This window comes from Rhodnius prolixus, unplaced genomic scaffold (assembly GCF_049639745.1).
Source record: "Rhodnius prolixus isolate KJV_2025 unplaced genomic scaffold, Rpr scaffold_10, whole genome shotgun sequence".
In the NCBI taxonomy this organism is placed as follows: domain Eukaryota; kingdom Metazoa; phylum Arthropoda; class Insecta; order Hemiptera; family Reduviidae; genus Rhodnius; species Rhodnius prolixus.
In genome coordinates, this window is record NW_027411615.1 from 11,354,444 (window position 1) to 11,371,222 (window position 16,779).

The following is a 16,779-nucleotide window of genomic DNA, read 5'->3' on the forward strand; positions in this document are numbered from 1 at the left end:
ATATCTCACACATAGTATAATTATATGTATATATATTCGATTATCGAGTGATAAGACACTGAGAATTAGGTCTAGAAATGGTTATTACTACATAGACACAAACTCGCTCTGCACAATCTAACTAGAACTGAAACCCTGGAGCACTTTCTCTTTGTTTGTCCGCTGTATTCACCACTGAGAAGACACTACCTGGGAGAGTTCCTCTAAACCAAAAGGCCCCATTAATCAATATTCTAAAAATAAAGCGCCACGGTAGCCGAGCGGTTAGAGGCGAGACCTGTAAAGCTAATACGTATTTCAGGGTTCGATTCCCGGTCTTAGGCCTTGGATTTTTATTTAATGGTTAATAAGAGAAATTTACAGAAAAAGTATGTTTGCTAGCCGCATCCGTCCACGACACCTGAAAAAATAGGCTATTACTTTACTTTTTTTACTTTACTTATTCTCAAAATAAACTCATATGATCACCTAAATAAGATCTACCATTATGTTAAAGAATCTTTAAAGCTGAGATCATTTATAATAAACGAATAAAGAAATAGAGTTTAGCTAGAATATTTAATGTACATGAAGAATCATTATTATTAACTTTTGTTTATAAAAGACAAACAATTGTCACAGTTGGCTGTTTTTCAACGTTATGACGATCAACCCTTATACAACTGTCCTACCGGACAGTCTTTATGGGAATGTTTAATTCATTTTATTATTTTTAATATTTACATTTACAATAAACTAGTTGTTACACAAAATTAATGTACACTTCAGAACCCTTTTAATATGTGAATAATACATTAAATACAGAAATTTATCTAATCTTTTAAACAAAAATCTATTTATATATAATAAGAATAATTTTTGATATGAATCGTTCTTCAATATAATATTATTATATTATAACTTTCAATATAATATTAGGATAGCTTGATTGATCAAGCTGCTTGCAGTTATTTGAATTTTGAATTTAATTTATTTTTTATTAGTATCTTCTGAAAATTTATTTACATCAAATATGTATTTCACCTTATTTAAATAAATTCTTGTCGGGAATTTGGAACTGGCTAACCTGATTTGGGCTATAATCTTGTTGAAGTGAATATTAAACCTGGTATATTCCTTACCTAGACCAAATGTACTAACATTTCTATAAAAACTGGGATGCCCCAGTTTCCATTGTTATAGGAAATTATATTTATTAAAATATTTTAATCCCAACAGTTCTGAGGAAAGAATTAGTTGTTTACTAACTATTGATAATGTTCAAAAGGTTGATGATATTTATTTATATGTCTTAAATCATTAAAATTAAGAGATTAATTGGGTCAAAGTTATGTTATTGTCTTATTATTTTTATTTTATTTTTTTTCTTGAAGTTACTTGTATTTCTTTTATTTGTATTTTTTGCTTATCTTTTATGTAAAATGTCTTTTGTGTAAAATGAATACTCTTTGCTATGATGGATTTCTAAAAGCAATAAATATACATACATTATTTATATCTTCTGTGTTGTTGTAATATTTCTTATTTTATTTATGTATGATTTCTCTAATGAGTAACCATTTATTGTAAGAAAAACTTACAAGTCAGTGGGGCTGCTTAAATACTCGTATATCGAGTTGCTGATCATACAGCGAACCCCCTCTACCATAAGACAATTTTATACTTAATCCACCGATTGGTCCTCAGTAATGGAACAGTTAACAACCAAAAGCACATAAATTGGAACTAAATATAGTTGGCCATCAGCCAGCAGTGCAGTGTTGTTATTGGTGATCTATTTAATTACTAGAAGCGACAAGGTCGGGGCGGTCAAATACCCTTCGGTAGTTAAATTAGTTAAACACTGTTAAATGAACTAAACGGATCAAACATGGTAGGCCACATTAATGGTCGTGGTCCAAGCAAAGATAGAGGGAGAACCCTTTGTGTCCTGCGTAACGGAGTGGCTCATTGCTGATTACTGGCCTAGCCTCATTAACAATGTTAACCTACAAACTTCTATCATTACTTCGTGATAATCTCCACCATTAATAGTTAAATATACCCTCTCCCTTTGATAATAACTTTGCTTCGAATGATAACAAATTTACCTTCACAATTTTAGTTTTTTAGAATACAATAATAATGTTGTTAGCTTTCAAATATTTCATTTATTTTTAATTTTACAATAAATATTTATTGGAAAAATTTGAATTAAAAAAAGTTTTAATGAAAATGGCTCATAAAAACGGTAGCCAGCAATTTGATTTTCCATGTAGGCTGTCCAAGAAAATGCCAAGAGTCGTTCATAAACTTTCAAATACTAAGTTTTGCTAAGTATTGAAAAATATATTTTTAAAAAAGCGGGGATAGATTCGTTTAGTTGGTATCGCGGTGATCTAGCGAGCTATTATTATAGATACAGGAAAATTAATATAGTTCAAATCCTTAAAACCTAATTTTTTTTCTTAGTAGTTCACTGTTTTTTCTACAGCACAATGTTTGGTGATAGGTATTGTTGTCTGTCAAGAGAGATTGCTGTATAGCCGGCATTGCCATTGTGATAAAACACTACAGATAAAGAAATAAGGAAACGTACAAAACTACCATAAAATTTTCTGCTGATGAAAAATAATTTTGTAATAATAAAAACGACCAATAGAGCCAGGATTTTGAATTTGATTGGTGCAATCTTCATATCAATTATTATATATTTTTGCGTACATAAAGTGTGATTCATATTTCATACATTTAGAATGTCATTTTCTCTTGTAGGGAATATTGACCTGGTTGTAGCTGTTAGGATCCAGGTTATTAGTACTAAAAGTATTGTAACGAAGTTGACCTAAAGAAAGGTTGAAGAAATGCCTAAATTGTTCTGGGAGTTGAGTGACCAAAGTCTATAACGATCCACCACAGTGTAAACAAAAGGCCGGACTTTACCTGAGCCGGAGAAGAAAGGGCTAGATTGTTCAGGGAGTTTAGTGACCGTAGCCTATAACGGTCCACCACTGTGTAACAGCAAGCTAAGGGAGCAGCCCCAGTTGGGGTGGGAGCAGTGTGTGTTTTCCCAGTCAGTGAGTCGCAGGTGGGAGTGAGACAGTCGGAGTTGGAGTGGGGCAGTCGCAGTTGGAGGCAGTCATAATTGGAGAGTGTCATTGAGTCGGAGTTCGGCAGAGTTAGCCAGTTGGGCTGTTAGCCGGTTAGTCGATGAGCCGGTTAGTTAGTGACAGTTCGAGAGAGTCAGTGTTGCGGAGTGCTTCAGAGTTAGCCAGTGGGCAGTTAGTCAGAGTAGAGCTTTGTTAGGGCAGCTGAGACTAGTGTAATTCAGTGCAGTGCGGACCAGTAGTCAGTCATGGAACAGTTTTGTGGTGTATTTACGTAGTGAGTAAGTAACAGTAAACTGTTGTGACTGTTGTAAATGGTAACTGTAATGAATAGCGTTAGTTGCTAGTAAATGTTCATGTTAGTAATGTTAATGAGTTAATAAATCGAATTACTACTTATAAGTTTAGGGAGTTTTATTATTTATCGAACCCACACATATTAATAACTAGTGGCAGTCATTAGTTGTAGTTAAAGTTTTTAGTAAAAGGACAAAAACTTTACAGAATGTAATCGCACCGATATGAGTACTTTTTAATAGAGATTTTAAAAATAGAGTTGAGAAGGATGTTTTGTTGGTAAACCCAATGTCTATTTGGAAAGTGTCGCATGAAAAATTTTCAATCCGCTTAGCATATTCATGGTATAAAAAAGTTCTATTAATTATTGAGAATGTAGTGCCATCCTTAAAATATGTCTTAGATTAGAAACCATGCCGGATTACCTTTGTCTCAGATACGCAGTAGAAGCTTTTACAGATAATCGTGACCAGTAAGTAACCTGCAAGACTTAAACAGCCTCTTTTCTTGGAAGGATAATCGGTTCGTAATTGTCCTATTTTTTTAATAAAAAAGACAATTGACTCCTTCTTTTGCAAGCAGGTTAGCCTTATCATTTCCAGCGATTCCACTGTGTCTGGACTCCATTGGACAACGAATTCTACATCTCTGCTTATCTGTCTGAAGGCAAAAGCTTTACTGCAGTTGTATCGCCCCTCTTGGCTGGAGCATAAAGCTGATAGTTTTGGAAAAGTACAATCTTTTTTTGAATCCCCGCACAGATATTGGCAGACTTATTTTTTTCATTTGTTTCGAGAGAGGCTTTGGCTTTCTTCGCCATTACTACTTATTTAAAAAGTTTAGGAATGCAGGAAGAGTGGAAGACGTAAATGTGAAATTTGAAGACTAAAAACCTAAAATCTGCCAAAACAAAAAATCGAGTTTTAAGAGTTAATAAAAATATAGTAACGAATACAAAAGAATAATAGAAATATGGTTAATAGTACTCACATACTTAGATATTCCGTTACAAGTGTTCTGTTGGTCGGAACTTAGGTGTTGCTAAGCAACACAATCATGATAACAAGTGAAGTTTAATTTATTGATCTGCAATTCCTTACTTTGCGATTCATTAGAGTTTATTATTGGTAACAAGTTATAACTAGAAGTTCAAATCTTTTTTTTTTTGTATTTTGTTTTAACAGCCAATAAAAACTTTTAGTTAGATTGTGGAATCATAATGTAAATCTAGGCTCTATAAACGCAATCTCCTCTCGCCCACCTGACACCTCCCACCAAGTCTCTTTTAACTGATTACACAGAGTTTTGTTTGATTTACAGTTGTCCCCCTTTCTTGTTCATTAATGTTAACCCGATTAAGCAATCGCACAGTATGAACCAAGAACGTTGTCTTGTTTATCGCTGCTAATCAACTTAACAGAGATGCAAATTAATAAAACAGGCCTACTTTACATTGAATATTAACTTATTAGAACTAAAAGAGAAGAAAAGATAACCAGCTTTAAGTTTAATTTTATCATTTAAAAATTTTCCCATGGCAACTGAACTGAAATTACTCTCTAAACTTGGTGCGTCGTGGACTAATACTTTTAAAGAAAGCCATTTTTCTAGTAAATCCATTTTTTGTACATAAAGTATAGAACTTCAAGAAAACTTTCTGTACTTGTAGAATGTCTTTATAATGGTCAAACAAACCATTTCCACTCCATTATTATCTTGTATTATCTCTTGTAAGCCATCTTTTATGTGCACGCTATTCCATTTGTAATTCAGGTTGCTCGGACTCGCTATAAAAGTTATACTCCTATACTCTCATTCCAATCCTCTGGTCCGACATTTATCATTTCATCACCTTCCAGATCATCCTCCTGGGCGATTAAAACGCCAGTGGCCTCGCGATTTTTCTCTCATCAGGTTACACGCTCTGCCCATAGTTAGTGGGTGAATAGTGGTGTCAGTTTTGTTATTATCAATAATAGTGTATCTAGCGCTGGTGTAACTTAACAAATAAATCAGTATATAAAAAAAATTATTCAAAAAGAAAGCTTTTTTTATAACCTTTTTCTGATAAAACCATTTACACTCGACTTTATTAAGAAAAAAAAGCAGAACAAAACAAAACAGTGGCCCCCCCTAAACTTTTAATATTGTCCGTTGAAAGAAAAATAAAACAATCGTTTCTAGTTGTTTGCTCAGACAAACAGTCCAACGTCCTGGCCAAGAGCCAAAAGGGTCTTACATATTGTATTATTATTTTTTGTCTTTCTCCCTCTAAAAACTCTATCAATTGGCTAAGAAAAAAAATCATCTTTTTTGTTGAATTTGGGAATGTAAGAATAGAATAAATAATATTCATAAAATAACACAATTCTCTACCCAATTTGTTTGTAAGCTAGCTTTGATCAATATAATACTTTGTATGACTTCCCTTGTATTAATTTTTTACGATCAAATAGCTGACTTTAATTTCAGGCTTTCCTTTCTTTCACTAATAGGTTATTGATTGCACATTTTGGCTAATTTGTTCATTATTCAATGGTTTTTCAATATAATCACAGATCAGTAGGAAGTTTATTTCCCTGTTACATTATAACTTTTACTATTGAAGAAAACTTTTTTTTACCAGTAAATGGAAGCAAAGAGAAAATCATTGAAACCAAAATTTATACAACAAAATTGAATCAAGCTAAAGGAACTCTGAATTAAAACTGTCCAGTAGGACAGTTGTATAAAAGGTTGATCGTCAAAAACTGCACGAAAAAGAGTAACGTTGAAAAGCACCCAACTTTGACAATTTTTTTCTCCTTTTTTTATACAAGGTAAAATTCCTAAATTTTCTTTAAAATATTGGGCGAATCCTCCTTTTTAACTGTAATTTTTTTCGCAACAACCCAGATCAAATAGATTTCGAGAAAAAAAAGTTGCTGAAAATGAGCAATCAGAAAATGTTCTTGTTCTTTTTGATATTTTTTAAGAAATATTGCTCTAGTTATTGTGTTACTTCTACATAGCCATTTTCTTTTGTAGACAAATCACAATCAATTTTCATTTAGAATAAAAAAAAACAACCTTTCTTAGAGTCTCCAAAATAGCTCTTTTGTCTTTTAAATAAAATAAATGTTTATACAGCTAATAAAATTAAAGTACTAAAAACCTTAAACTAAATTAAATGATATGATTATAATTTAATTTTACACTGAAGATGGACGGGCACATGTAAAGAGCGAAACCAAATTGTAGGGACAGATACAGAGAATAAATACTTTTTTTAGTGTATACTTAAAAGGCTTTTCTACCCTATAGATATAAATGGATTTTTGTTAATCTAATAAGTACAGTTTATAAGACTATAAGAAAAATTTTTTTTTACTCCAAAGAATAAGTTAAACGATATTTAATTTAACTGAAATGCTAAAACAGTAATAGTTCATTTACCTCCATGTATGGTTTTTACAATTATTAGAGAATTATTTAGGGCAAGGCGAGGAACTTTAGTTGAACCTATTTAGCAAGCAGTATTCAACAGGGCATCGGCCTTTCTGGTACATTCTCGGAATATCATTTGTACTCTTCTCTCAAACTATCTGAATTAAAGGGACTCCTGGTACCACTGGAAAGCTAAGAAGTTACATGAAACCTCTGGCAGCGAATGCTTTGATGTCTACAATGATAGTAACTGGCTCTAAATTAATGAGAGGGTTTATTTGCAAGTCAAATTAAAATGTTTTCACCACTAGAAGGTTACAGATTGGGAGATGGGCCAACATGTTGCTACCGAATTGCCCAGTGCTACCCGAGTGTGAAACAATACAATGACAATGACATTGAGCATGATCATCAGCTTTACTATTCTCTGTCACAATCATATCCTCTTTGGTTACTTGTTTGTTTTGTTTATTTTTTTTCATTCACACTATTATATACAAGGAGGTAATAACCTTCACAAACTTCAGGATTCATTGGGAAATTAATAATTTGTTGGACAGAAGACTGTTTAACAGCGGAACATTTTTTCCTATCCTCTCTATTTCAGCCGACACTCTATCTCCCAAATTCCTACTGAGTACTAAATAAAGAATATCATCAGCAGTAAACGTTCTGCCAAGTATGAAAAACTAATCTTTCTATTCTTTTTAGGAAATAGACGCAAGGTTATTGCTTCTTTTTTTTTAAAAAAAAAAGCCAGGGAGTCTTGCCTAATTGGAGAAAAACAAATCTATATGTTACAAGGAAATATAAAATGAAGCTCCAGCAATAAAAAGTTCGAATAACCTTGGAGTAGTCGTATTTTTACAATAGTGTTTCAAAATTCAATAAAAACAAACAGATTATCTAAGAAGCACTACCCAGAGGTAGAGGGTTGGAGCTATTGAAAAGACGTTTATAAACTCAAATGTTAATTCCCTTAAATATGTAGAAATCACATTTAAATCAGCAAAATACTAAGTAGAGAGTCACGTCCACAAAGCAAAAAAAAGGTATTGCGTTATTGGGATCGATTCCCAGTCTGGCCTTAGATTTTATTTAATGGTTTATATTAGAAATTTAAAGTCAAGTATGTTTGCTAGTCGCCTCCGTCAACACCTAATAATGGGACGTAAAGCTTGCCTGAAAAAATAGGCATTACTTTACTTCTACCTACTGATTACTATTTCGCATTGTACAAATTATTGAAGAAGTAAATAAGTATTCCTTTAATTTATGAAAAACTTTTGCTTGAGCCTACTTTATTTACAAAGAATATTGAGAAACTCTAAATTTTGATGTAACGATTCCTCCAGCTGACGTAGTACGATACGTAGGACTGTACATTGACAAGAAACTCACGTGGAACCCACATACTCGACTGAAACGACAAAACGTGAACAGACGCTACAAGCTACTTACTAGACTACTTGACCGCAGATCTAAACTCGACTTGAATCACACACTGACCATCTACGAGACACTGTTAAGACCTGTATGGACATACGGAGCAGAAGTGTGGGGCTCAACCAAACCTTCTAACTCCAAACGCCTGCAGACACTACAGTCAAAAATCCTATGGAAATTCCTGAATGCTCCTGTAAAGGGAGAGCATTTAATTTGTAAATAATAATTGAATAATTAGTAGAAAAAAATGCAATTGTTAAGTTAAACTGCTGACGGCACGGCTGGTAGCGGCCGAGAGCAATGTACCGCGTGAGAGAGAGAGAGAGAATAGCGAGCGCGTGGAGTATAGTGTATAGACACCGGCAGAGTTAGTTAGAGTGTGTGAGAGGAAACAAGTGTTATGCGTTTGATGGGATTGTTTTGCTGTGAGTATTGAACATAAATTTTTACGCATTGCTTCCGGCCGAGGCTAACTGTTGCCGTAGTGAGGGAGGAGTACATTTGCTAGAGTGTAGATTAACAAAAGATAACCGATAGTATTAATAATAATAATAGTATTAATAATAATAATAATAGTAATAATAATAATAATAATAATAACAGTAATAATAATGGAATGTTTGAGAATAAGGGCCCAACTTTGTTGATTTAATTTGTAATTTACCTATTTAATCTTACTTTTATGTTATCTTATAGTTTCTTCAGTTTCGTTTATATTTCTATTGTTAATTATGTTTTTGGAAGTATTAGTTTGGTTTTGTATTAATGAGCTCAACTCTTTGTATGCGATTTTCTAATTGGTGTATTGGGACCAACAATAAATCAGTGTATTCATAGCCTGACGAGTTATTTGTACCCCCCTGCTGAGCGAGCGAAATTCCCCTTGCCCTGATCGCCCTTAACGGCGCTCGGTCACACTCCTTACTATATTTCTAACCTTACCATACACACACTGACCTTCACATCCCTTTTGTCACTGATCTAATAAAGTCTTGCTACCGCAACTTTCACAGCCTCCTAGCTCTCCATCCTAATCCTCTTGTCCAACAACTCTCCTCTCCACACCTTCCCGACAATCCTCCTCGTCGTTTGAAGCGGATGTGGCCTAGAGATAGTTTCGCCAGTGGGTGATTGCTCTAACCATGACATTACAAGTGAACTGAACCAGTAAGATCAAATTTACTTGTTGCAACAATTGTAGCAGTTGTAAATATACAAATAAAGTGAGAAAATTTTTTTTTTATGAAATCCAGCTGTCCCTTAGATAACTAAATCTTATATCTTTTGAAATTAAACAGACAAAAAATTGTAGCAAAAAATCGCTTTACAACAAGAAGATAGATAAGTTGAAGTAGTAGTATTGCCAAAAACAATAGAATAAATGGTTATTTATCATCAATGACCAGGTTGAGAGAACGTTGCGAAAAGCAATCATCCATTGAGAGCGAATGATATACAACATAGCCCTGCTATGTGAGAGAAACGCGCATTCTATAAATAATAGAAAATTCTACAAAAGAAACAAGAGAATATTTTTGAGAGTTGCGCTGGATGGCAAATAATAATTAAAAATATAAAATACAGGTGATAGCTGTGGACTGTGTTTAATTAAGAGAAAATAAATAAAAAGGTAAAGACAAAAAAAATAAAAAATAAAAGTGAATCTCTGCCAGGCACTGATGAATACACCTCATTTCGGAACGTTGCTTTATTTCATGATCTTTCAGCTTGATGAATGCGATGGCTTCATTAGTCAGAATGTAAATAGTTTGCCGTGGTATACCGTTTTTATTTTTTTAGTCTGTGAAGATTTGAAAGTTTCAGACAAGAACTAAATAACAAGAAAGAGTTATTTTTTATAAAAAGTACAGTAAAATAAAACTGAATTAATATAACGACTCTTTTAAATTATCTTACTTTATTTCTCACAGAAATCGTGCCAAAAATTACAAAATTAAAAGAATTTAAAAAAAATCATGCCTTCATTTAAGTTTTTCAAGTCTCTGGAAAAGAAATACAAATCTAAAAAATCCGCGGCCATTACCCTAAAACTGGGACCACTTTCTGTCCAAACTAACAAGAAATTTTTAATTTTTCCTTCGTTTTACGAAATTAGAGAAAGCAAACGATCTATGCTTTCTAGTTGTAACATTTAGTCATGGCCTAAATATCGGTTGCTATTTCCCTAAAAACACCAATTTTCTGCCCAAACTAGCTGGAAGTTATTAATTTTTTTCTTCATTCTTAATCAAAAACTTAATTAATTTTGTCAAGACAAGCGTGGGAATGCTTAGCTTCAAACTCATTAAAGAATTTATTTGCGTTGTGATAGCTTCTTTTTTTGTGCACATTTTATTTTCTTTAACTTTATTTTAACGGAAGTTATTAATGATATAATTGCTGTTCTGCAGTTTATATATTTTTTCATACAATTAAGAATTAATTTTATATTTAAGCTTATATTTATAACTGTTTATAAAATCTTCTTTTTTTTCATCTCACTCTGACAGGCGTGTCATGTCTTCTGTAGCAGTTTAACATTTTTTTTTTTTGTATACATTATTTTAAAATAAAGTACACTTAATATTATTTCGTTAATACTTTGTATTATCTAGAAAAATATTTCAATTGAATCGAATTTTTTAGCGAGACACAATTATCTGGCTCAAGTATTTCGTATTTCATACTAAGCCAAAATTTAAAAGAAAATTAGGTCGTTGTTTAATAAAATAAAGCATTAGTGTTTAAAGACTGAAATAGCTTTAACACTAATAACATTTGAAAAGCATTTTAAGTAGATTGAATCTAATCGAGTTTTTAGATTAGACTAACAACCTAAAAAGCTTTTAAAGGAGAGAGAAAAAAATATGGAAATTCCCAAAAATATAAAAGTTAAAATTTCTCATTATAAAGTTCATTCTCCTAAGTATGGAAGAATCTTTAAAGCTTAAGTCTATCTTTACAATTTAGCTACTTCATTTAACTGTTTATTAGCCATTGTTTCCAGATTAGCAATACATCTAAACTCGTTTAAAAGTAAGTAAAAATAATAAAGAGAATTGCCAGCGATTAATCAGCAACATTGAGGCAACAGATTGAAAGCCGGATTGAAAAGCAATTTCGGTTAAATTTGTTCGGACAAGTTTTGGAACGTTTCCATAACCGATATACAGTTGTTACTATTCTCTCTCTCTCTCTAAAACTGTTATCTGCCTGCCATTGTTATTGGCCCTGAGTAACTCTTTTCCCTTTAATATTTGATCTGTCTGGCTCACTATTCTTGAGTTACAATGCTGTATATGCGTTATTATTCCATTTAAAAATACGCATAAAAAACCAGCTTGTTATTTATACAATTAAGATAATTTTTAAACCATGATGTTTATTAGCCAGTGCTTTCTCATTACGTGGGGGCTTCTGGGAGAAAAATATGCCATTTTAGTTCAGTAAAGCATATGAGGATATCTTATTCATTCAGCAGATAAATATTCAGGTCCTTCAGAGTGTTAATCATTCTTTGGAAACAATAATCCTCAGTGATCTACCCTCCTCTAACACTTAATAACTACTCAAGTTCCCTAGGTAATTTCCAGGAGGTGGCGGAGCTCCGGTAATAAGAAATAATCACTACCCGCAAATTCAACACTCTGCTCAGCTATTTTGAGAATGGTTTTTTCCAATAATAGAACCAGATTCTTTAAATAAGTTCTCGGAAGAAAGAGAAGTAAACAGATGAAGGTAACAGTTCCTTGATGTCAAAACACCTCTCTAATGTCTACAGATAATATGTGGGGAAGTCTTTGTTTGCCAATTTTCCAACAATATGGTGAAGAGATGAAAGATTAAATAAAACACTGCCATCATTTCACGAATAATCCAGCCAACAATCCTATTTCTTTTTTTGAGTGAATTAAAATTAATAAACATAGACATTATAGGAGCACATTTATAAGTAATCAATAAATTTTTAAAACATTTGATTTGATCGCAATATCCATCATAGAGCTAAGAGAAAACTAGAACCTAAGTGATATTTTCATTTTGTTCTAGAATTGCTACCTATGCAACTGCACTCTTTATACACAAACTTTTATTGGGAAGAGATTTCATTTGTTTAGTGAGAATATGAACATTACAGAAACAAAGTTAAAGGTGTCAACAAAAAAGAATTACAATAGTTCAGTAAGAATGCATTTCAACTTCACCAATTTGTCTTCATAAAAAAAAGCTTTTGCTGTCGAGTTTTATTTATATTATTATTTTAATACACCATTTAACACACTTAAAACGTCTTTAAAAGACGACTTTGAAAAGGGAAGTTTATCGTGCTCACCTACCATTTACCAAGCCTGAAATTAATTTTCTCAGCAAATGTTTCAAATAAATATGCTGGGACAGAAAGTGGCAAATTTAGAATATACGATGATAAGTTGCCAATATTTAGTCATTAAGGAATGTTGCGGTTATTCTTTAGACGTAGCTCATTGATTTATTACCGTTGTTCTGTTAATTTAGAAAATATATTATGAATATAAAGAGAAAAAAACTGTCAAATATAACTGGCAGTTCTTAAATGAAAAAGGTTTATGCTCTAAAATTTGAATAGTAGAGTAGGTAATTGATCGTTCTTAGTCGGGAATTAGTCTATTTAAATGGTACAGGATAAATGCTAATGATAGGAAAAAAGAAGTAACATATTGCTACACTTTTGTCGTAAGTGAACGAAGTTTCAAGAAGCTGTCGAACCCTTTTTAAGAAAAATCAAACATGCGGTGGAAAACGTTTTTTTTTTTTTCTTCTTCGAGATTTTCTACTTTAGGATAATGCTAATTGTATCACCACTGATTCTTAGACGTATTGATAAAAAATATTTTTTCCATTAAACATTATTTCCTACAAGTACACAAAATTAAAAATTGAACACATTTGCATTCCATATCAAACACGGGAAATACTTTTAAAAAAAATAAAATAAAAGTAATAACATTTTCAAAATACACAATACAATGTTTCTAAATTACAATAAAAATGTGCGGAGGCATTCACCTGGAAAAAAAATGATTCACCAAAGCACACGATGATGGAGGTGCATACCGTTACAGCACACTTCCTATTTGACACAGACATCGACCTTTCAAGGAAACGTAAGAGACCGTCCCACCATCACCTCCTCCAACAGTATGTTCTTGGTACCTGCTCCCAGCAGTGAATTGTCACTATATTCACACTAGTGGTTGCAACATCGCATTGTTATTGCATTATTTGATTAAATGTTTGACAATTGAAGGAAAGGAGAGACTTTAAAAGTCTCTATTTCAATTTGAACAGAACAAAAGGAAGTTCTTATTAGATGAGAAGAACTGTAAGCAATTTCAGTTTATAAAAGTATTCTTTTCTTAAGTAACAATCAAAGCAGTAAGTCTCCTAATAAGGAAATCACCAATGTCATTGTGCCTTTAAAAATAACAGCAAAAACTGTGCCAAGTGTACAACATAAAGCCATCATTCTAAACAGGGATTGATGTTAAGGTTGCACTAAGTGAAAGATTATTTAAAAAAATATAATTAGTAAAAAATCTAGATTTATTTTTATTTGTTTGATCAAAGATTAACAGCTTCCTTAAATAATTATTTTATTTATAAAATGTACAAAATAATTAAAATTAAAAAGAAATCAATTTATTTTAAAGTGAATAAGAAGTAAAAGAATGTAGTAGTTCTGTGTGTGTACGTTAGGTAGCGCTAAATTGTCAATATTCTTCCTACAAACTCGAAGTTAAACTAAAACACAGATAGCGCTAGTGTTGCTATTAATGTATGTGGTTTTTCTTACACAATTTTTCAACTTTTTATAACTCTTTGGTAAGAGAAATCTAAGCGACCGCGTTAAACTTTCACTACAAATAAGCATTTTGAGGTTCCTTTTGTTTTAATTGTTCAAATAATCAGAAAAATATACACCATTTCATTTACGTAGAGATACCCTTAGGGACACCTATCACGAACTTATCACCAAAATCTCTCAACCAAACATACCACTTTTATGAATGATTTTTTCAAACTTAAAAGATTTTCCTGGAATTAAGATTTGTTTCTGATACAGTTGATCTTTAAAAGCGTTAAAAAAAGGGCTTTTACATTTTGCCTCAAACGTGATATTTCAGTGAATTTTTCGGTTTATCACTTAATAGAAAATGATGAGAATTAAATATGGACCTAAGCTTTGGAGTTTACAGAATCACTTAATAAGGAAATTTACAGTTTAAAGTTTATTTATTTTCTCCTTGTTGCAAATTGTTAAGAACCAGTTAATAATGAATGATATGTATCAATTAACCTAGATTATTAATCTCACAGTTCTCCAAACAGATGGTTGTCTCTTTAAAAAATTTAAACGTAGTCTTAAATATTTATATTTTAGAAAAAAATTGTACTAATTGAAACATTGGAAGAATTAGATCAGTACTGTGAGCTTTAGTTATTTGTAATCAATTAATACAAAAATAAAATAAAAACAATTTTAATACTAAACAAAACCTACCCGAGAGTAAATAAAAAAACACCTGACAAAACAAAACTGGCCTTAAATAATGAAAATAAAAGCAATAATGAGGTGACTCATTCATGTGGCCTGTGGAATGAATAACCAAGAAATATTGAATAAAAACCGGTAAAGCGGGCCGTAAAGATTAGTTGCCCTACATAATCTTGGGCGTTAAATAATTTTTGACTTTTAAAATAAATTGTTAAAAATATTTAAGTAGTTTTAAGAACAAGGAATTTAGGTATTTTCAACTTTAATGGGCTAAATATTTCAATCAACGGCTCTAATTTGTACACAGTGCATCTCAGTGTGCATCACAACTCAGCGCATTTTTACATTATCAGTAACTCTTAGGACTGATCATTGACTTATCTACTACATGTTATGTTTGCATGACTTTTTTAGCAATTAGTAGACGTCAAATAATGAAACAATTCCACAGTAAGTATGTTTTAATGTGATTCCCTTTACGGACACTGAGAAAGTGTGAAACTAAACAAGAGAGAAGAGAATGCACCATGCAATATGCACATGTACAAATCGTTTGTGGAAATGGAAGGGATAGTTGGTGAACCGAAGACTGGGACAATGGGAAGGCAAAATCATTGTAGGAGAGAGAGATTGTTCGAACGGGCGGTAGAATGAGCAGAACACATTCAAGGAACAGCTGATAGCAAGAATAATAATATTGTTCGCAGCACGCAGGCCCAATGCCGTTCTCAAGGTGGGCTACATTTTTTTTTTTTTTTTTTTCTTGTTTTCATTATTTATTTAAAACAACTATTGCAGTTCGCACACACTGTGGTAAGATCTGATAGAGCGATCATGATTAATCATGCAACTCACGCATAAAGAAAATTTCTTTTTATAATAACCTTCTTTTTAAAATAAGGAACATAATTATCTTTGTGAATAAAACTAGAAATATGTGCAATTAGAACCATTGGATAGAAAGACAAGGGATGTATCCAACATGTAGGCCACCCAAATCTGTAGCTAAGTTACCCTTGATGCCTGTAATGTTTCAAAACTGCATTCCATAACTCTATAGAATTCATTTCTAACTTGAACTTTTTGGAAAATGCATACAAAAAAAATATTAAAACATTGCATAAGTTTAACCATAATTAAATTTGAACAATATTTTCACCCTACATAATTAATGGACAACAAGATTTGTTCATTTGTTCAAAATTAAAAATGGACATTTTTTCCTTTAGAGACTCAGTCATAACACATTAAATAAACTCTCCCAACTTTGACCATGTATCGGGTTAAGTAGAACAGAATTCTACCACTTAGGATGGCTTTTATCACATCAGCTCAAAACTGCTAAGGTAAGGTACAGGAACAACAACGGTATTTCGACAAGTGTTTGATCCTATCTCTTTGGAATACTTCAAAAATGTCATTTGGAATTCTCATTTATTTATTTTCTATTTCAGAAGCGTCCATTTCGAAGGTGAACATTTTGAATATTCTAAAAAAAATTGTGAATATCTGAAGTATTTATAAGTAAATCTGTCTCAGACAACCGAGTAAACAGCAAGCTGTATCTCTCAAGTTGGTGGCCATTTCTAAAATATGTTTCACATGAAAGTAAATCTTCTTTTTTATGTTTCATGATTTTCTAATCAACAAAAATGTTACGCTAAAACTGAATCCTATTTATTATTATTATTATTTTGTGATGTGTCCCTTCATCGAAAGTTTTCTACATTGAGATATAAACAATATTGTTAACATAATCTAGTTTTTGTCTTTGTTTGTTTTTAAAACTAATGACAAAGGCTAAATAAATAAAGCGGTTATAACAGCCAGCAGTAATCTAATACCCAATATAGACAGGATGCATTGCACCGAATTCTTCATTCAACATGTAATTACACACCAGCAAATATCAAGGATTTTTGCTAATATTGCACATTATTGACTTTATATCATTAGCTGTACTAGAAATGTCAAGGGAAATCCTTTGTC

At 32.0% G+C, this 16,779-nt stretch overlaps 1 long non-coding RNA gene across 2 annotated transcripts; it reads left to right on the forward strand.

Moving 5' to 3' along the window:
- Positions 1-14,630: 14,630 nt before the first annotated feature.
- On the forward strand, positions 14,631-16,653 carry LOC141456963 (uncharacterized). Of its 2 annotated transcripts, XR_012460132.1 has the most exons (3): positions 14,640-15,523; positions 16,020-16,136; positions 16,245-16,653. It is a non-coding gene; the product is annotated as an uncharacterized lncRNA (long non-coding RNA). The 2 variants fall into 2 exon arrangements; XR_012460133.1 differs by lacking the exon at positions 16,020-16,136 and having other exon boundaries at positions 14,631-15,523.
- The last annotated feature ends 126 nt before the right edge of the window (positions 16,654-16,779 follow it).